Below are 21,137 nucleotides of genomic sequence, written 5' to 3'. Positions count from 1 at the left end.
TATATCTGGAGCACTTTATTTCTCGATGGATATTTTGTTCAACTGTTAGAGGCAGATTTGAACATCAAATCTCTAATTGGCTATAGCATTTATGCAAGAGAAGAGGCTGGATGTGACAAACTTCATGCCATGGGACTGAGAGGCAGATCTGTGTGTACTGAACAGTGATAAATCCTTGACCGCTTGTCTGGAGGCTCCTCTCTCACTCCTTGGAGAAGGAAGGCAATTCAGGCCTCAGTCTCAGCAGGAGCAGGTACAGGCAAGGAACCTGTGATCCTGAGGGTCCCTCTAGCTCCACACTTTCTATGAAAACCAACTTGCCCTCAGCTCACTTAAGAACACACTTTAGCAAAAACCTGGATAAAGTAAGGCTCATTCTGTCACATGTGGTTTAGAGTGAAGGCCCTTTAGGACATTTGCTTAAATGAGTACCGCTTGACATTTGCACACAGGCTATGTTTGTGACAATATACTTTCATGCACATCATCTAAAAACAATCCATAAAAGTATGCTGTTGCCAGGATCGTCATCCCTATTTTACAGAAGAAGAAATGGAGTCTCCCAGAATTTGGGAAACCTGCATGGGATTATGCACATATCACATCATTAACAAAAACAAGAACAATAACAAGATAAGTCTATGCCTTTTAATTTCTAGTCATGTATGGCATTATTTGCTAAGTTATTATCATTTAGATTTATAGTACAATTTAGGTGGCACATATTGCCTCTGTCTTTTCATGAAATCATGACTAGTTATATATCTATATGTTTATATCCTACTTTGCTTCAAAAAGGTTTTGAAGTGGCTTCAAAAGTACAATATAATACTGCCTTCAAAAATAAAAACAAAATAAGCTGAACATGTAACTTATTTTTTTAGTGCAATAAATGGTTTTCACGGAGCTGATAGTGGTGGTGATGATGATGGCGGAGGTGGTGATGGAGGTGTTGGTGTTTTGGAGGCTCGAGGGAGAGCTGGAGATGCTGAGGTGGTGGTGGTGGTATTGGTGGAGGTAGAGGTGGTGGAGGTGGTCCTGGTGCTGGTGTTGCTGGTGGAGGTGGTCCCGGTGTTGGTGGTGGTACAGGTATTGATATTAATGATAGAGATTGTAGGGCGTGGCTATTAACAGTAAGTGAGGCAACCACAGCAAAAGGAAAAGAGGGGTAAGGAAAATTATGGTCCGGCTAGAGATAAAGTTAATAGACTGGAGGTGAAAAAGAGAAAGTAGAGTTAGAATTAAAAAGAACTAGAAAAGTTTTTGTTCTACTTTCTGTCATAACTGGGAGTGAGTAGGCTGGGTTCGCAGCAGTCTTGCCCATGGGAATAGCTATAGAAGTGATAATATTAGCTAATATTTATTGAGGGCTTACAACATTCCAGATGCTATTACAAGCAACTTCAATGCAGATCTCATTTAATCCTTGTAACAACTCATGAAATAGATGTCTATTATTATTCACACTTAACAGGTGAAGAAATGGAGGCACAGAGAGGTTTAAGTAACTTGCTCAATATCATAGTGACAGGAAGTGATAGAACAAGATTCTGTCTACAGCTCAGTTTCTTTTTTTTTTTTTTTTTTTTTTTGCGATACACAGGCCTGTCACTGTTGTGGCCTCTCCCATTGCGGAGCACAGGCTCCAGACGCGCAGGCTCAGTGGCCATGGCTCATGGGCCTAGCCGCTCTGCGGCATGTGGGATCTTCCCGGACTGGGCACAAACCCATGTCCCCTGTATCGGAAGGCGAACTCTCAACCACTACACCACCAGGGAAGCCCTACAGCTCAGTTTCTTAACCACAGAGCTTTGGGGAACATGACAGATAGTGAGGTATGTACACATGGCTGACCAGTGTCCCAGGTGGAGGGTAAATGAGAGATTGTCCTTGCTATTACTCTTGGTGTATGAAGACTCAGCTTTAAGTATGCAAGTTAAGAGCTCAGGGAAGGGTCTACAGCCACAAATCAACTCATAAACCTCTAATCTTCAAGAGCAGGAGGAAAGAGCTCCTCATCTGTGGACCATTTCTGGAGGTCCGCTGGAGGCCAGCTGCTCGTAGCTTGTAAGCAGGGCTGCTGCTCTGTATCTGGGTATAGATATCCACTGGAAGAGTGTGGTCTGGAAAAAAGTTAGCTGTTTTCCGCTTTTACTAACTGAGCAGCTAACTCTTTTATTTTTTTTCCAGGTTCATAATTTATTGTACAAATTGAGTATCACATGATGAGTTGACATTAGCTTCTTCAAGCATGGGAGCATAACAGATGAGGTACAGTTTAGAAACAATTTATGTTGCTTTCACAGCTGGAGTTCTTTTAGACCTTAACTTAAAGTATAAGACTATCAAAGCAATACGTTCGTATGTGTCCAGTACACAATTCATTCTCCCTGTGAGAGAGTGTAAGTGTTGAAATATTTTTTGATACCAGTGAATTGGAACTGGGCATCAGTTTCTGGACCTGCCATGATTTCAATCTTCCAAAATGCACAGACTTCGCAGGTGGTGTCCTTCAACTTATACACCTTCACCTTAGCCCCACCAGAAGAAGCTGCCTGTTTTTCTTTTTTTTTTTTGAATTTTATTTTATTTTATTTTTTTATACAGCAGGTTCTTATTAGTTATCTATTTTGTACATATTAGCGTATATATGTCAATCCCAATCACCCATTTCATTCCACCACTCCACCCCCACTTTCCCCCCTTGGTGTCCATACATTTGTTCTCTGAATCTGTGTTTCTATTTCTGCCTTGCCAACTAGTTCTTCTGTACAATTTTTCTAGATTCCATATATGCGTTAATATATGATATATGTTTTTCTATCTCTGACTTACTTCACTCTGTATGACAGTCTCTAGGTCCATCCACGTCTCTACAAATGACCAAATTTCGTTTCTTTTTATGGCTGAGTAATATTCCATTGTATATATGTACCACATCTTCTTTATCCATTCATCTGTCGATGGGCATTTAGGTTGCTTCCATGATCTGACTATTGTAAATAGTGCTACAGTGAACATTGGAGTGCATGTGTCTTTTTGAATTATGGTTTTCTCTGGGTATATGCCCAGTAGTGAGATTGCTGGGTCATATGGTAATTCCGTTTTTAGTTTTCTAAGGACCCTCCATACTGTTCTCCATAGTGGCTGTATCAATTTACATTCCCACCAACAGTGCAAGAGGGTTCCCCTTTCTCCACACCCTCTCCAGCATTTGTTGTTTGTAGATTTTCTGATGATGCCCATTGTAACCAGTGTAAGGTGATACTTCATTGTAGTTTTGATTTGCATTTCTCTAATAATTAGTCATGTTGAGCAGCTTTTCATGTGTTTCTTGGCCATCCACGTAATAAGGACCATATACGACAAACCCACAGCAAACATTATTCTCAATGGTGAAAAACAGAAAACATTTCCTCGAAGATCAGGAACAAGACAAGGATGTCCACTCTCGCCACTATTATTCAACATAGTTTTGGGAGTCCTAGCCAGGGCAATCAGAAGAAAAAGAAATAAAAGGAATACAAATCAGAAAAGAAGAAGTAAAACTGTCACTGTTTGCAGATGACATGATACTATACACAGAGAATCCTAAAGATGCCACCAGAAAACTACTAGAGCTAATCAATGAATTTGGTAAAGTTGCAGGATACAAAATTAATGCACAGAAATCAGAAATCTCTTGCATTCCTATACACTAACAATGAAAGATCAGAAAGAAAAGCTAAGGAAACAATCCCATTTACCATTGCAACAAAAAGAATAAAATACTTAGGAATAAACCTACCTAAAGAGGTCAAAGACCCATATGTAGAAAACTAACTGTAAGACAATGATGAAAGAAATCAAAGATGACACAAACAGATGGAGAGATATACCATACTCTTGGTTTGGAAGAATCAATACTGTGAAAATGACTATACTACCCAAAGCAATCTACAGATTCAATGCAACCCTTATCAAATTACCAATGCATTTTTTACAGAACCAGAACAAAAAATCTTAAAATTTGTATGGAGACACAAAAGACCCCGAATAGCTAAAGCAATCTTGAGAAAGAAAAATGGAGCTGGAGGAATCAGACTCCCGGACTTCAGACTATACTACAAAGCTACAATAATCAAGACAATATGGTACTGGCACAAAAACAGAAATACAGATCAATGGAACAGGATAGAAAGCCCAGAGATAAATCCATGCACCTATGGTCAACTAATCTATGACAATGGAGGCAAAGATATACAATGGAGAAAAGACAGTCTCTTCAGTAAGTGGTGCTGGGAAAAAGGGACAGCTACATGTAAAAAAATGAAATTAGATCACTCCCTAACACCATGCACAAAAAATGAACTTAAAATAGATTAAAGACATAAACTGTAAGACCGGACACTATAAAACTCTTAGAGGAAAACATAGAAAGAACACTCTTTGACGTAAATCACAGCAAGATCTTTTTGACCCATCTCCCAAAGTAATGGAAATAAAAACAAAAATAAACAAATGGGACCTCATGAAACTTAAAAACTTTTGCACAGCAAAGGAAACTATGAACAAGATGATGAACAAGATGAAAAGAAAACCCTCAGAATGGGAGAAAATATTTGCAAATGAAGAAACTGACAAAGGATTAATCTCTAAAATATATAAACAGCTCAGCTCAATATTAAAAAAACAAACAACCCAATGAAGAAGTGGGCAGAAGACCTAAATAGACATTTCTCCCAAGAGGACATATGGATGGCCATGAATGTTTTTTAAAAGAAGTTTTGATATTGTAGTGGATGCCTGTGGTCTGAGTTGTCAGTGGCTACACACATTACTGGCCAGCCACCCTCAGGCCCATTTTGCGGGAGTCTGTGTGCTATTTCATGGCTCTGCCCTTCTTTTGCTACAAACACTGCCTCTGTCCCATCTGAGCAGGCTTTGTGATGCCCTGACACACTGACTTTCACACATACTTTTATGATTATCTCCCCTTCCCCCAACTTTTATGATTATCTCCCCTTCCCCCAGGCTTGCTAATAAGAACATGTACACCCAGGTCGATTTTTGTTCCTCATCTTCTGCTTTTTTTTGGTCTGTTGATTTCATTGATAAATTCTTTCACGTTTTATTTTTTTTTCTTTTACTTCTTCTCTTAGAGAAAGGGTGGAGGAAGAGCCAACTGCATTACTGTCCTCCATGCTTCTCTCGCCCTCAGGAGACATGCCTCTCCCAGCACCAGTGGAGCTGTGGGCCTGTGACACACTGAAGCTGGGTTTAGAGGAGGCTGAATGCCTGTGGCTGGAGTTTAAACAAGATCGTTAACTTAATCTTCTACCTCAGAGAGCACCATACAAAAACGATTTTGTCTCATAAAATGTCCCATAAAATGTCACTCCCACATACCATGGAGAGAGAAGGTAGATGCATTAATAATCAATTAATTTCAGAAAATTAATGTGCCTTGGCTTTTACACTAGAGCCTGAGAAAATAGGAAATATCCTTCTCTGTTAAATTTTGCATTTTTTTTCTATAGTGGAGGTAAAGTCACTGACTCTTACATTAAGAGGAGTGGGCAGATGAGGAGTGCATGGAAAATATGTTTGCACTCAGCAGACGACTGGAGTGATGAACTTTTTTTTTTTGCGGTACACGGGCCTCTCACCACTGTGGCCTCTCCGGTTGCAGAGCAGAGGCTCCGAACGCGCAGGCTCAGCGGCCATGGCTCACGGGCCCAGCCGCTCCGCGGCATGTGGGATCTTCCCGGACCGGGGCATGAACCCGTGTCTCCTGCATCGGCAGGCGGACTCTCAACCACTGCGCCACCAGGGAAGCCTGATGAACTTTTTTTTTGGTCAATGTTTATGGGAATGTCAAATTTGAGGAATTTTTAGCACTAAAAAGTCTTAAGATTGTAAATTGCTAATAAAGTTTTTATGTGGTAACAATGCCACTTGTAGAACTTGTACTGTAACCTCAAATCTAGGTTTTTCTGGGGAAAGAGTGGTAGTGGAACACCTAAAGAACATTCCTAAAGCAAACATGAGCAGCATTTGTCAGAACCAATTATAGATTTTTACTGCTGCTTGGGAGTGTGCCGGTAGGGAGTGAGGAAACCAGTCTGCTGCTTCAAATAATGTCCAAAATGATGCCAAAGTTAACAATAACTAGCATATCTTAACATTTGCCAAAGTTTTATATGTCAATTAAAAATTTCAACACCATTGAATAAAATTGCACAACTTATAGCAGTTACTGTCACAACGAAAATTAGGACACCTGTCAGAATTTAATAATCACATAATTTCTACCCTTACCAGGCTTTGATATCAGCCACGACTTTCTGACTAATGAGGAAACTGACTGGTGATTGTGCCCACTGACTTGTGATCTGATTGAAAGGCTAGAAGATGGTAATGGGTATACGTAGAAGCATATTTACAGAAATACGTCTATTTGCAGAGGGGCCTTGTTCAAGTTCACAGAAATGCTTAATTAAGAATGAGCAAAGCAATAAAGTGAATTTAAAAATGATTTTTATTGAATTCAAAAATTGTGAGCTAAAAGCACTTGAGTTAAATTAAAAAGCAATTTTACTGAGTTAATGGTGAGTATAAAGAATGAAATCAATAAAAACCCCACTTGCCATTAAGTTCAAAAACAGTAAAAAACATTTTATTAACTGTGTTGTTTTAGATTCAACCATATATGTTCCCTCAATTTGCAAAGCTTTTTTTTGCTACTGAATGTGGGCTTTAAAATTTGCTGGTATATGTAAACACACATGTGTATAATCTAAACCATGAGCAGCACTGACCTTGGGTGGGCCATTGAACTCCGCTGCTTGGTTTCATCACATATGAATCAAGGACAGTTATATGTACTTCACGTGTGTTACATTTCTGGAGATACTGTATGGGCTCCCAATGAGTGAGGTGAGCCTGCACTAACAGATGGCTTCTTATGCCCTTTATAATATATAAATATAAATTTATCATACGTAAGTGAAGGTAAATTTCCCATATGGTAAATATTAGGTCAAAACATGCAGTTGCTGTTTTTGTAGGTTGAAGATGATTGAATAACAGCAATTTTATATGGTTCAACCTGATAAGCCCACTGGAATTCATTCATTCATCCATTCATTTATTCATTCCATCAGTCATTCAACAAATCAAGTGACTGCTCCGCCAGGTGCTGAGTGTACAGTAATAAATGAAGAAGATGATAAACTAGAGTGAGAGACAGCAAATAAACCAACTTTCAAATAAGCATATAACTAAAAATTGTGATAGGTGCTGTCACAGTAAAAATTCGGGGTGACAAAAGAATAATGGAGGAAACCCAGGAGGCTGGCTCACAGGCAGTGCCATTTAGGCTGCACCTAAGTGATGAGTTGGGTTGAGCCAAGAGAAGAAGGGGAAGAGCATTGCAGCAGAGAGAGGAGCAGGTGTGAAGGGCTGGAGCGGGATATAGGTGGTCACACACCTACCTGAGTCCAGAAGGTCATGGGGAGAATGCTGAGGTCTGTTTCTTGACTTCATACCTGGATGATCAGCCCTATGGGATTGATGCCCAAGTGAGATGGTCTGGCCATCTTGACTGTCTACCTCTGCCCATATGCTGCAAGGAACTGTCCACGGGGCAAGCACGACTGGCCTCCAGTAAATGATGCCCTGTGACTCTGCCAGACCCCTATGCAGAGTCTGGACTCAGAGCCTCAGGGCCCAGCCTGAAAATGAGGGAGTGCTGGGCAGCTAAGGCTGATTGGCCAGTAGAAACTTTGTAGTTAACCAGAAACTTTTCCCTGACAGAGCATTGTTGGAATATATCAATAAGAACAACATATTTTATTTACTGAGGGCTTATTATGTACCAGGCACCAAAGCATTTGCTTCATTTAAACTTTTATTACTCAGTTATAATCTGATGAGATAGGCATTATTACCACCCCATTTTACAGGTGTGGAAACCAAGGCTCAAGGAGGTTGAGTGACTTTCCATGGTCTCCCAGTTGGGAGGTGGTGGGCTAGGCTGTCTGATCACGGAGGCTATGCCCTTAACCTCTCTGCTATGTTGACCTTCCCATCCCATTCCACGCCACCACAGCTGTTACTGAGCACGCTGCATCATTTGTGCCTTGGTTTCCTTCAGGGGATGTTGCAGTCAAGCCACGACCGTGTGAATCAGAGGTGGGGTCTCCCACAATTAATGCAGTATTTTTTGTTGGACTCACTAAGAAAGAGACAAATTCTCACATGAGAACTTGGACGGTGAAGGCTGCAGTTTCCAGCAGATTGGGAGAGCAAGCTTAGCTTCTGACTCTTGGTAGAGACCCCAAGAATCCAGGGATCTGTGCATATCTTCCTGAGTGATGTGCCTGAGAAGGGTCTGGGGGAGACCAAGAGCTCTGCAGGGAGCCATCCCTTGCAGCATCCATTACAGATCTCCTAGCTCCATGCTTCTCTTGGGCTCCCAGACCAGTCTCTGCAGGGCATTATGTTGGTCCACCTTGGGCCAGACCAACAGGTGGGGAGGAGGTCATTGCAACAGTGACAGCAGGCACAGGCAAGCAGGGATTCCAGGGAAAGCTGACTTTCCAACTCAATTCATCTTCTCCACTGAGAACTTCTCCTTTCCAGTGCCAACCCACAGAACTATGTTTTGGGGGCAAACACTTTTCCTTGCCTTATTACAAATGACTGAACGTATTTCATAATCCCGTAAGCAGAGTTCCCAGTCTACATTATCTCTGCTTCCTGGGGGCTGCCAAGCAAGAAAAGATGCCCGTGAAACCACTGGCGCCAGAAGTAAACTGAATGCCCTGTAACTGCTATCATCTCCCGAGTTCCTAGGCAGCTGGGGGGCCTGTTTCAGGCAGCAGAACTAAGGCACATCCTGCCGAGGCACTTTTGGATGGGGGCCCTCCTGTGTTCTCCAGGGCACATATCGATTTCAGGGCCCTGCGTGGAATCAGGGCTGGGAAGGGGAGGCCTGAAACACTGTGAAATGTGATAAAGCTGGTTTGATTCAGGGCATCCATGCTTTGTGACACCTGCCTATCTGTTACACTGAGGCTGTTACACAACTGTCTGGGAATTCATCTGCATCCTCATGTGTGCCATGGTGCCAACCGACCTCAAAGTGGGTGGGCACCTGGAGGGAGGGGTCAGACTGGCTTTTATGCCCCCTCTTTGGCTGTGCAGAACTCCCACATCCGCCAAATGACACACTGGCAGGAATGATCAGCACAAAACTAGATTGTTGATTTCAGTGACGTGCTTAGCTTTACCCTCTCCAAAATCCAGGTCGCTGGGATATTCGTCTGTCTCTGTCATCCTCACAGAAAACTCAAGCAAATTTTGAAGACCAGGAAAGGAAGTTCTCAAATTTCCCTGGAAACTTCTTTTGGTATTTCAAACGTATGGGGAAATAACTCAGATGTCCACTACCAGGTGAATGGATAAAGAAGCCGTAGCACCTACGTGATGGAATACGGCTCAGTAATAAAGCGGAAGGATCCATTGGAATATAGACCAGTGTGGATGAATTTCAAAAGAATGGTCCTAAGCGGAAGAAGCCAGACTGCATGCTGTATAATGCTGTATAATTCCATTTATATGACGTTCTGGAAAAGGCAAAGTTTTGGGGAAAATTACTCCCATGTCAAGTAGTTTTCAATCCCAGGGGTATCTCAGGGACCTCAGTGGGGAATAAGGGTGAGGTAGCATTGGGAAGAATCTAAGCCTCTGCTTCATTTAGAGAAGCTTCACTTTTATATATTTTATGCACTGAGGTTTTGTTCCTTTGAAACACTTGTTCTATACTTTAAAAAGAGTTTGAATAAGCTAAACCAGATGAAACAGCATCTAGAGTGACAAAAAGGAGATTTAAGTCTTCTCCACTCCTTGTCTAACCCAACTGGCTTGGGAACTCCTGAGGTGAGAGAATCTGATTAATTTTATGATCTCTTTCCCTTGAGAAGTGTACACACATGCAGGGACTTACAATTTGCATGTCCATTCAGGGAGAGTTGTAGGCTCTCTGAAGTCCATCCTCAGAGCCCCAGTTCAAGTATCAAGGATCTCCAGTTCAGTATCTTTGCCTTAGAGAGTGGGGACCCTATATTTTCTTCCTTAAACACAATATCATATCATCCAGTCCAGGTGTATCAGTTATCTATTGCTGTATAACAGGCCATCCCAACAGGATGTCTTAAAACAATAATATTTTATCATTTCTCTCAATTTTCTGTGTTAGTTGGTCTCAATTGGGTAGTTCTTCTGTTCCATGTGGTGTTGGCTAGGGTCACTCATATGGCTGAATTCATCTGGGAGCTTTATGGGTGCTCTGCTGGGTCTGGAATGTCCAAGATGACCTCAGCCACATGTCTGGGACCTTGGTGCTGACTGTCAGCTGGAGCACCTTAGTTCTCTTCCATAAGGACTATCTCTTTTTTCATGCGGTCTCTCATCTACTGTTTAGCCCAGATGGCTGGCTTCCAAGAGAAAGACACTAGAGGCTGCCAGTTCTCTCTCTCTCTTTTTTTTTTTTTTTTTTTTTTTTTTTTTTGCGTTACGCAGGCCTCTCACTGTTGTGGCCTCTGCCGTCGTGGATCACAGGCTCCGGATGCGCAGGCTCAGCGGCCATGGCTCACGGGCCCAGCCGCTCCACAGCATGTGGGATCCTCCTGGACCGGGGCACGAACCCACGTCCCCTGCATCAGCAGGCAGACTCTCAACCACTGCACCACCAGGGAAGCCCTGCTTCCTGCTTTTTAAGAATCTATTTTCCAATGTGTTTCTTCTCTTGTGTCGCAATGAAGGCCATCAAAAGGTAGGTGCACCCCTGTTCCTCAAAGTTTATCTTTTTGCCCTCCAGCCTCATTATTCTGCCAGTTTCCCAATGACACACCCTTATCACCTGTGAACTTGACTGTCTATTTTAGACTTCATTATATTTTTCATTTTTCTCTTCCCAGAAACACATGTCTCCTTTCTCTAGACAAACCGGAAGCTCCCTAAGGCAAGGAGCCACACTCCTATTTCAGGAAGCTAGCATAGTTCTAAATGGGAATGACCCTGTGACCTTGTTACAAGGGCAGCAGTTGTGCACAGGCACTGACCTTCAGGATGTCCCTTCTCCCCCACAAATGATAAGGTGAATAGTCTTTGGCTTCTGTGGATACCTGAGGTGGATGAGCTATCTGGCTGCCTGCCCAGCTGACCTGTGCTTTTATTGTCTGTATCTATCTGAGGTGTTTCTTGTGATTTCATTAGAAAGCATCTCCCGTTGATTGGGGCAGGGTACAATGAAAACAGAGTCCCACTGCAAACACTCCTGGGAAGCACTGATTCCACCCTCAGCCTTCACTGTAGAGTCAACAGCATTATCTCAGTGTTTTACTTTAGCTGGAAAGCCACTTTCTTGCTTCCTGACATTTCTGCTCCTTGCCTAGAATACTTCCTCCTCTATCATTCTTTTATCCCAACTTGGCCCATTCTTCAAAGCCCAAGTAGTCTTACCATCCACTCAAACCATAGGTTCTCAAATCCATGGTGTCACAGAGCTTGAGAGCTAGAAAACTTTTTTGAGCCTCTAGCCCAGCAGTTTCAAACCTTCCAAGTATTGGGGTCCAAGGAGGGACCTCAGCTGCATATGCATGGGTGATGTGTGGGTCCTATAAGCCAAGCTTGGTTCTTGCCGCTTCCATTTCAACTTGAAGACTCTCTTATACCTGTTTTAATTTTGAGCTTCCATGTAAAATATTACATGATAATAAAAAAAGATTTCATGCTTAAAAAAATAATTGAAAACCATAGATCTAATCTAATTTCTTTGTTTTATGAATAAGAATATCTACTCTAGAGACCTGGAGTGAGCTGCCCACCTTTAGGTAAGCAGCTAATGGTAGGAGACTCAGGTCTCCCCATTTTGGCTGACTACTGCCTACTATTCCTAGATCATTCTGTACAAGAATGGGATCTATCCAGGCCTAAGAATGAAGCTAAAAGTCTTGATACTGCTTTGCCTTGTCTTAAGAAATCTTTTATTTGACTGGGATTCTGCCTCTGCCTTGCTGGAATTTTCTGTGCTACAGAAGAACGATTATTGCAGGATTATCTTGTGCTGCAGCACTGTCTCTAGAGCCTCCTGGGAGCTTGTTTTGCTAGCTCAGCTGTTTCTCAGCCTGCCCTGCCTGAATGATGTCAGCTGTGATGTTGTGTCACTCAAGAATCCCCCCTCCCACTGCTCACTGCCTTGGAGTCTCTTTTGGTCCAACTAGCGATGTCTTCATCTTTCCCCCCTTTTTCCTGTTCCCTCCACTTTTGATATCCTTGAGGCTGATGGTGTTTGTCAGGTCTGTCTCTAACTCTGGGGAAAGAGCTGGTGGAGCCATCTGTGGGGTTTGGAGAGCATCCCTGCTTGTAATTATTTTTCCTACAGTCATCCTTGATGAGGCAAAGGCCCACTGTTGCATGAATCCCAGTTGTTACCAAGGCTTTCCCGTCATAGAGTGTGTCCTGTGGGGCAACAGTAGCACGATGGGTCTTAGAGAAACAATAGCTGTTGATTTCCTCACCGACAATTGGATGAAGAAATTGGTTCCCAGGATGTTGCTTGGTTTGGCCCCTAACATTATTTAGCTGCAGAGTTCCCCATGGTGGGAGTAGGATTTTCGTCACTTCTCTTCAACCCAAATGTGAATGAGCTGTCAGAAACTGGGAGAGAAAGGAGAATGGGCACTTTCTTCACAACAACACGAAGTCCTTGCCCCAGAATGATGGGCAGAGATGAAATCATCAGAAACCCTCTAAAGCCTTGGTAATTTGTGTGATTATTGTGAAGGACAGTGAGACTTATTGAAAGGGCTAAATTACATTAAATCCAGCTCAACATTTGGAAGAGAGCTTGATGTTAACAGAGCATAGACAGGGTGTTGAAAATCCAGGTTTTAATCCAAGCTTGGCCATTAATTGCTGGATGACTTTGGGTGGAATCCTTTCACTCTTTGTATTTAAATTTTCTCACTCACAGAGTGTGGAGTTTTGAATAAGTGATCTATAAAACCCTTCCACATCTCCTATTCTATCATTTGGAATATGTGTCAAGTATCAGCCCTGGGCAGGCAGTGTTCTAGGCCTTGCAGGGGAAGCCATGGAACATCCCTGAGCCAGTCTACACTATCAGTCTTTTGGTAAAGACCTGCCACTGCGTTCAGTTCAAGCAGAGACAGTTATGCATCGGGCTAATGAATCACTGCCCAAATGAACTGGCTTTTTTGAATAGAATGTTAGTAATTAGAACATTCGTTGTTTAAATGTAAATGCTTGCTTATAAAGAGCTAAAAACGATGCTTATCCTAAGTAAGTTGAGCAACTGCAGTTGTTCTTTTAAGTTGTTCAGCTCCTGCTTTTTTTCATGGACTGTTATTGTAACTATTGATGATTTATGTCTCCTCCAAAAAGAATGTGAGGTAGCTTAAAGCAGAAAACACATAAAAACCACGACAATTAAAATTTTTTAAAGAAAAAAAAAGACAACAGAAAAACTATAAGCGGGGAGATAGGCTTTCCAAATACCCAGGGTGAGTTGTTTCTGCACTTGATCCCCAGGTTAACTGCACTTCCTGGCTCTCAAAGCACAGAGGTAGCCAGGAGGAAGATGATGCCCAAGCTTCCATGAGTGAGACCAGACTTACTAGATGCATTGTTCCCTGAGAAGCCAGATTCCTTCCCTGAAGGACAAGCGGGAAGATAGATCTGCAGAAAAATCCTTAGGATACAATGTTCTTAGTGTACATTTCTCAGTGGTCTCCAAATTATTTGATTGTGTACCTCTATCAGAAAACTATTTGGGACATGTACCCTCCAACTAGGTGCATATTTATTTGTATATAAATTTTATATGTGAACTACTTTGTTAAGATGCTGTGTACATCATGAAACATACACAAAGAAATAAAAATGAGATAAAAATAAATAAGTTCTAACGTTCTTTTCTCATGTTCAGATGGTGTGGCTTTATTTGGATGAAATGTTTGTAAGGAGAATAATAGTTATTTAAATGTTAATAAATGAATGAATGCTTATAAAATGCTTAAACAGAATGTCTTCTAAATATGTAAAGCAGTTCACTTGCGATAGCATTGACCCTTAAGTTGTGCAGCAAATTAGTTTTTTAAAAATAAACTTTTTTTCGGGCGGAGGGGACAACTTTAGATTTATAGCAAAGTCGCAAACATGGTACAAAGAGTTCCCTTGTAGCCTTCACCCAGCTTCCCCTAACGTTAACATCTAGCAAACATTTTTCTATAGGTTGTTATCAACTGAGCACCCCCTGGGATGTCTGACCCAAGCCCTTTTTGGGGACCATTATCTTGTTTTGGGCAGAGCCTGAAAGACGAGGCCCCAGCTTTCTTGTTCACAGCTAGACCGTCAGAACCTAAAAAAAGGTCCAACACAGAAAAGGCACTTAATGAATACTCACTAAATGACTAAGTTATGGACTGAGAAAACAAAATTTTCTATATGTGTCTTAGAAAGTAGAGAGGGGCCATAAATATTTTTTCCTGTTATATGTTCAAATGAAAAAACGGCTTTATTTGTCACAGAAAAGGAGATTCATGAGAGTTTTGTCATTTATGTACGGGATTGCATGTTAGCTGATACCATAGTTCCAACTTACTCCAGTGATGGTTTGGAGTTCTGTATAAATGGGTGTCCTGAGTAGGTGTCTGCTTGGCCCACCTCTCATCCTGGCCTAGGTATCCAAGTGATAGCATGTGTTTTTTCTGTTAGAGCTTAGCTTACACAGGGATGACTTTCCTAGTCTGCGCATGGGTCTCTTCCTCTTCTGAACTTGCCACAGAACTTTCCACCTGTACTGACTCTCCCATAATTGCATTGTCTTCTAGCTCCCCTCCAGGATCTTTATGGTTTAGTGGGTGAGGCTGTGCTAAATTAATTAGTTTCATATATGCGATCCTTGCGTCACCAACTATGTAATGAATGAGCCCCTTGCGTATAGGCCAGTGTCTTCTCATCTTCAATGTCTAGCAGGTTTTACAGTATAGCAATATCAAATTAAGATGCTGGAGTTCTCAGCTATCATGCAGCTGTCATCCAGAAAGGTCGCCACTGTGAGTTATCATTACCTGGTCATTCCACAACTTTCAACAGATATGCATTAAGCACCTACTGTCTTCAAGGCACTGTTTACTGCCCTTCAGTGTGTATACATGTGGAGTGTGTGTGTGCGTGTGCATGTGTGTTAGATGGGGTGGTCAGGGAGGACCTTTCTGATAAGTCAACATGTGAGCAGAGACCTGAATGAAGCCAGAGAATGAGCCTTGAGGATGTAGAGCAGTCAAGGCAGAAGGAACAGCCAGTGCAAATGCCCTGGGGTAACAAAGCTAATGCTGAGCCATTAACACCTTCCTTTAATTTCCACATTTAGCAGGTTTGATTTCCACGTTCAGTCCACTCCCCTGGGACCTGAGAGAACCCTTCATCTCTGCACTTCAGTGCCCTCACTAGCCCACTAGGTGAGTCAATTGGACCAGATTTCCAAGCTAACATATTTGTAACTTTATGGGAAAACTATTATGTGATGGAGTAAACATATTTTCTCTCCTCTAGCTGAGATGAGCCCTCTCCTCTCACATACTTCATTCCATTTTCAGATGTTGGTCTTACCCATTGAGTCTTCATACAGTTATTCCAGGGAGGCTTGTGAGGCCCACCTCCATGGGAAGGAGTAGTGACCAAAGGGGAGGTCATTCACTAGGGCAAGAGGCAATCCTTAGAAATAAAATAGGGCCTGAGTAGGGAAGAGGATGGCTCAGCCTGCCGAGTTCTGGATATTGTGTGGTCTGGAGGGAGGTCCTTTAAAGTGAGTTTGTTATCTTACATGATAAAAAGGACTCTGCAGATGTGATTAAATTAATGATCTGAAGACTGAGCGATTATCCTGGATTATCCCAGTGAGCCCAATATAACCAAAAGGGTTCTTTTAAGAGAAAGAAGGAGGCAGGAGAGTCAGAGCCTGAGAAAGAGATATGACAGTGGAAACAGAGACTACTATGCTGTCTCTGAAATGACAGAGATTTGAAGATGCTGTGCTTTCTATGAAAATGGAGAAAGGGGCTACAAACCAAGGAATGCATGTGGCTTCTAGAAGTTAGAAAAGACAAGGAAACAGATTCTCCTTTATAGCTTCTAAAAGGAACACAGCCCTGCTAACACCTTGATTTTAAGACTTCTAAACTCAGAACTGAAAGATAATAAATTTTTGTTGTTTTAAGCCACCATGTTTGTGGTAATTTATTATAGCAGCCATAGGAAATAGCATCAGCTGTGGAAAATGAATGACTGTTTTCCTTTTCCTGTGATCTAAGGCAGGACATCTGTGCGAAGACATCATCCCAAGGATGCCTGCCAGCCATGGCCAGTCCCATCAGGATCATGTCTTAGGAAATGTGGGCCAGCTCAGAGTTTGTGTAAGGCAGGTTACTGCTCTGGGAAACAAGCTCCCAAAATGTCCTGGGGGCATGGGGGAGAAGGTCCTCTTGTTTGCCTACTAACTGCTAAATTATCATCTCATGACCTAAGTGTAAATAAATCAAAACTACATGTTCCATTTTAATCCAAATGAACGGACTGTTCCAAATTAACAGAAATCATGCCTGAGGATAGAGTGATCCAGAATGGGGGCTTTGGGCTATGTGGTGTTAGCTCAACTTCTGGAGGGGCTGGAGACTAAAGTCAGCACTTGGTTGGTCACAGTCAGCCATATTTACGTGACCAAACCCCAATAAAAACACTGGACGCCACAGCCCAGGTGAGCTTCCCTGGTTGGCAATACTCAGTATATATTGTCACACATCATAGTCAGAAGCTATGACCGTCCATGGCTCCACTGGGAGATGATAACTGGAAATTCTGCATGTGGGGCTCTCCTGGGCTCTGCCCTATGTGCTCTTCCCTTTGCTGATTTTCATCTGTATCCTTCTGTTGTAATAAACCATAATTGTGAGTATAACATCTTTCAGTGAGTTCTGTGAGTTCTTTTGGTGAATTACTGAAAACAAGGGTAGGCTTGGAGACCCCAGAACTTGCACTTGGGTCAAAAGTGAAGGTGATCTTGGGGGCACTCTAACTTGCAGGTGTCTTCTGCTCTTTGAAACCTACTTGTTCTGAATGCCATTGCTCGCGCTGTGCTCTCAGACAGGGCTAAGTTGATGGCTGATCAATTACCTCCTGTCCTAGGCCAGCTACTAACATTTCACAAAGGCTGTGGTGACTTCAACCCAAAGGAGACCTTGAGGGTAGACCTATTTGGCTACATTTGGCCATAAAAAAAGCAGCACACTGAGGCTTTATATGAAGACAGGCAGACAGGTGCAAATCTCTCCCAAAGTAGGCTAAGCACAAGCACCCTGCCTATAGGACAAAACATTGTCCAAGTTCTTCCTTGTTTTGTTTGGTTAACTTTTAAAACACATTTGCACATTGAATAAAGCTAATTAGCCAGCTCAGATACTTGTAGACGATGTTAAACACGTCCTGACAGTAAAAATGTTATCAACTCTCATCCTAGAGGACTCACTGGGTGCCGGCCATGCACAGTGTCCTCACTTCATCCGTGCAACAATCCTGCTAGTGTGTGTTGCTCAGCCTTCTTTCATAGAAGGGAGATAGAGACAGAGGGAGCTTTAGAAACTTACTCAAAGGCTGACTCCAGAGCTGACGCCTATAACCACTCTGCTTTCACCTTCCTTACATCGTGCTACCTTCTCTATCGTGTTTCAGTTGGAGAGATTACCATTAACAAGAGCAGAGAGAGGCACCCAGCTGTCAATAAAGTATTCAGTCTAACTGTGTTAAAATATAGGAAACAATACCTATGGATTGATTGATTGACAAGAGGAAGCACAGTCCCTGCCCTCAAGAGGAGGAAGGTCAAGGTAACGTGGGGGCAGTGGGAAAGGAACTGGTCTTTTGAGAACTTGGTGCAAGGTTCTTGACATAGAGGATTTTGTTTAATCCTTGTAATCCTAGGAAGGATTATTAACTCTATTTTACAGATGAAGTACCATTAACTTTAGGTTACAAACCTCTGCTCTAACTAAAGGCAAGCTACAGGCTGAATTGTGTCCCCCCCCACCACCCAAATTCCTATGCTGAGACCTAACCCTCAGTATCTCAGAACGTGACCGAATTTGGATATTCGGTATTAAAGAGGTAATTAAATTTAAATGAGGTTATTACAATGGGCCTTAATCCAATACAACTTGTGTCCTTATAAGAAGAAGACATTCGGACACAGACAGATAAAGAAGGAAGACCATGTGAAGACACAGGGAGAAGACAGACATCCACAAATCAAGGAGAGAGAAGACACCAACCCCGCTGATAACTTGATCTTGGACTTCCAGACTCCAGAACTGTGAGAAAATAAATTTCTGTTGTTTAAGCCCCCCAGTCTTTGGTACTTTGTTCTGGCAGCCTTAGCAGACAAATACATGGTACAGTGGAGACTCATCACCAGGTAGGACTAATTCCAAAGCCCTAGCCGGCCCTTTCTCTGTACCATGGAAAAGATCAGCCAGTGATGTGGGAGACAGCCCGGCAGTAGCCAAATGAGCTACGCGCACAGTGACTAAATGTGATGCGATGGATTGGTGGGCAGGGTTGAGGCTCAGGAAAGGCCTCCTGAATGAGGTGAGCATTCAGCTGGGTAGGGAAATTTGGGAAAGATGCAGATGGGCAGAGGGGGAGGAGGAGGGCATTCCAGGCCACAGGGCTGCTGATTTTGCTGGATCCCAGAGCCTCCATCCCTGCTGTCTGGATGGACGTTTGGCCAGCCAAGCACACATGTGGACACAGTGCCGAGGAATGTTGGCCCCGACTGAGCATGAGGAGATGGTCTGTAAATCAGGAGTCTCTTTTATGGACAACTTCTTCCCCTGAAGCCCCAGAAGGTGACCAAGAATAAAGAAGCCGTCAGCTTCTCATATTTATTAAGAGGCAGAGAGTGTGAGAAGGAGGGACCAGGAAGCACTAGCAGAAAAAGGATAGTTAACCCTAGAACAGTTAATCCAGTTTTCTGGGCCTTAGAAAAACAAGACTGACAAGAAACCAGTCATGGGGTTGAATACAGAGCATGGGAATGAGCGAGGGGAGGGGTCCCAAATCTGACACACAATGTATCAAATATAATAAGTCCTGTGAGGCCAATCAAATCCCCTGTCACCCCAACCCCACACTATGCCAAATAGTAAAAGCAGATGTTTTGCAAACTGGTAACAACTCAGGAGTCTTTCCTTGTGATTGGCAAGAGAAGGGGGCAGACTGCTGAGAGGGGTGGAGAGAGAAGGATTTTGGGAAGGGTCCAAATATTAGTGCACCAGAAACCTTACACTGGGCTCCTCCAACAATAGGAAAAGAGGGATTCAATTTAGCTTGGGCAAGGAGAGAAGATCTATTGTAACAGGGAAGAAATTCAAACGCGATAGGAGAACAAAGCAACATTTCAAATTGCTGTGATTTATCCAGCCCCATCGCCCGACCCATTTCTTTCAAATACCAAGCTGACAGGGCCAATTGCAATACCTCATGGGAGAGCGGGGGTGGAAGGTCCCCTGCTTTGCCTCTGGAAATTCAGTCCATGCACACTTCATCCCGAGTCTTTGGCTTTCCTTTCCATGGCAGGGGGGACACCCCCATCCCTGCAGCTTCCAGCATATTCTTGGTGGGAGTAATCACCAGGGGTGGCACTCTCCAAAGTGGCCATGGCACCGTCTTTGCCTAAACGCAGTGCCAACAAAGCAGCCCCCATCCATCCCACCTGGTGGCGTTGCAGGGAGATGCAGGCGCATGCACAACTGCCCAAGGCCCAGCCAGTAGGAGAAAGTCCAGGGCTCTGGAAGGGTCTAATAGGAGTCAAGCGGTTTAGGTCTAGGCTTTAGGCAATTCACTGATCCTCTTTGCTCTGTTGTCCTGACTTCTATGGATTTCTATGCTCTCATTTTTGGTATGACATGCAAATAATTGTCTGTATTTAATATATACAACTTGATGAGTTTGGAGCTAAGTATACATTCTTGAAACCATTATCACAATCTATGACATAAACATATCCTTCACCTCTAAAAGTTTCCTCCCACCTTCTTTATTATTATTACTATTATCATCATTATTTCACAATAAGAACACTTGACATAAGATCTACCCTCTTTGCAAATTTTTAAGCGTAAAATACAGTATAATTATTATTAACTATAGGCCCTATGCAGATCATCGCTAGGACTTATTCATCTTGCATAACTGAAACTTTTTACCCTCTGACTAATACCTCCCTGTTTCCTCCTCTCCCCAGCCCCTAGCAATCATTATTCTACTCTCTGCTTTTTATGAGTTTACTATTTTAAATTCCTCATATAAGTGGTATCACGTAGTATTTGTCATTCCGTATATGGCTTATTTCACTTACCATAATGTCTTCCAAGTTTATCCATGTTCTTGCAAATGGTAAGATTTTCGTTCTTAAAGCTGAATAATATTCCATTGTATGTACATACCACCCTTTCTTTATTCATTCAGCTGTTGGTGGATATCTAGCTTGCTTCCATGTCTTGGCTATTGTAAATGGTGCTGCAATGAACATAAGAGTGCATATATATCTTTGAGATGCTGATTTCAATTGCTCTGAATATATACCCAGAAGTGGGATTGCTGGATCATATGGTAGTTCTATTTTTAATTTTTTTGAGGAAATTTCACACTTTTTTTTTATAGTGGTTGCACCAATTTACATTCCCACCAACAGTATACCAGGTTTCTCTTTTCTCCATATCTTTGCCAACACTTTTTTTTTAAACATCTTTATTGGAGTATAATTGTTTTAAAATGGTGTGTTAGTTTCAGCGTTATAACAAAGTGAATCAGCTATACATATACATATATCCCCATTATTTCCTCCCTCTTGCATCTCCTTCCCACCCTCCCTATCACCCCCCACCCAGGGTGGACACAAAGCACTGAGCTGATCTCCCTGTGCTATGTGGCTACTTCCCACTAGCTATCTATTTTATATTTGGTAGTGTGTATATGTCCATGCCACTCTCTCACTTCACCCCAGCTTACACTTC

The 21,137-nt window shown here is 42.5% G+C and overlaps 1 pseudogene; it reads right to left on the bottom strand.

Moving 5' to 3' along the window:
* Positions 1-2,184: 2,184 nt before the first annotated feature.
* On the bottom strand, positions 2,185-2,537 carry LOC132521877 (ATP synthase membrane subunit K, mitochondrial-like; annotated as a pseudogene).
* Positions 2,538-21,137: the final 18,600 nt, after the last annotated feature.

Source organism: Lagenorhynchus albirostris, chromosome 6 (assembly GCF_949774975.1).
Source record: "Lagenorhynchus albirostris chromosome 6, mLagAlb1.1, whole genome shotgun sequence".
Lineage (NCBI taxonomy): Eukaryota > Metazoa > Chordata > Mammalia > Artiodactyla > Delphinidae > Lagenorhynchus > Lagenorhynchus albirostris.
Note: the sequence above shows the minus strand (reverse complement) of the source record. Positions and strands in the feature narration are given on the sequence as shown.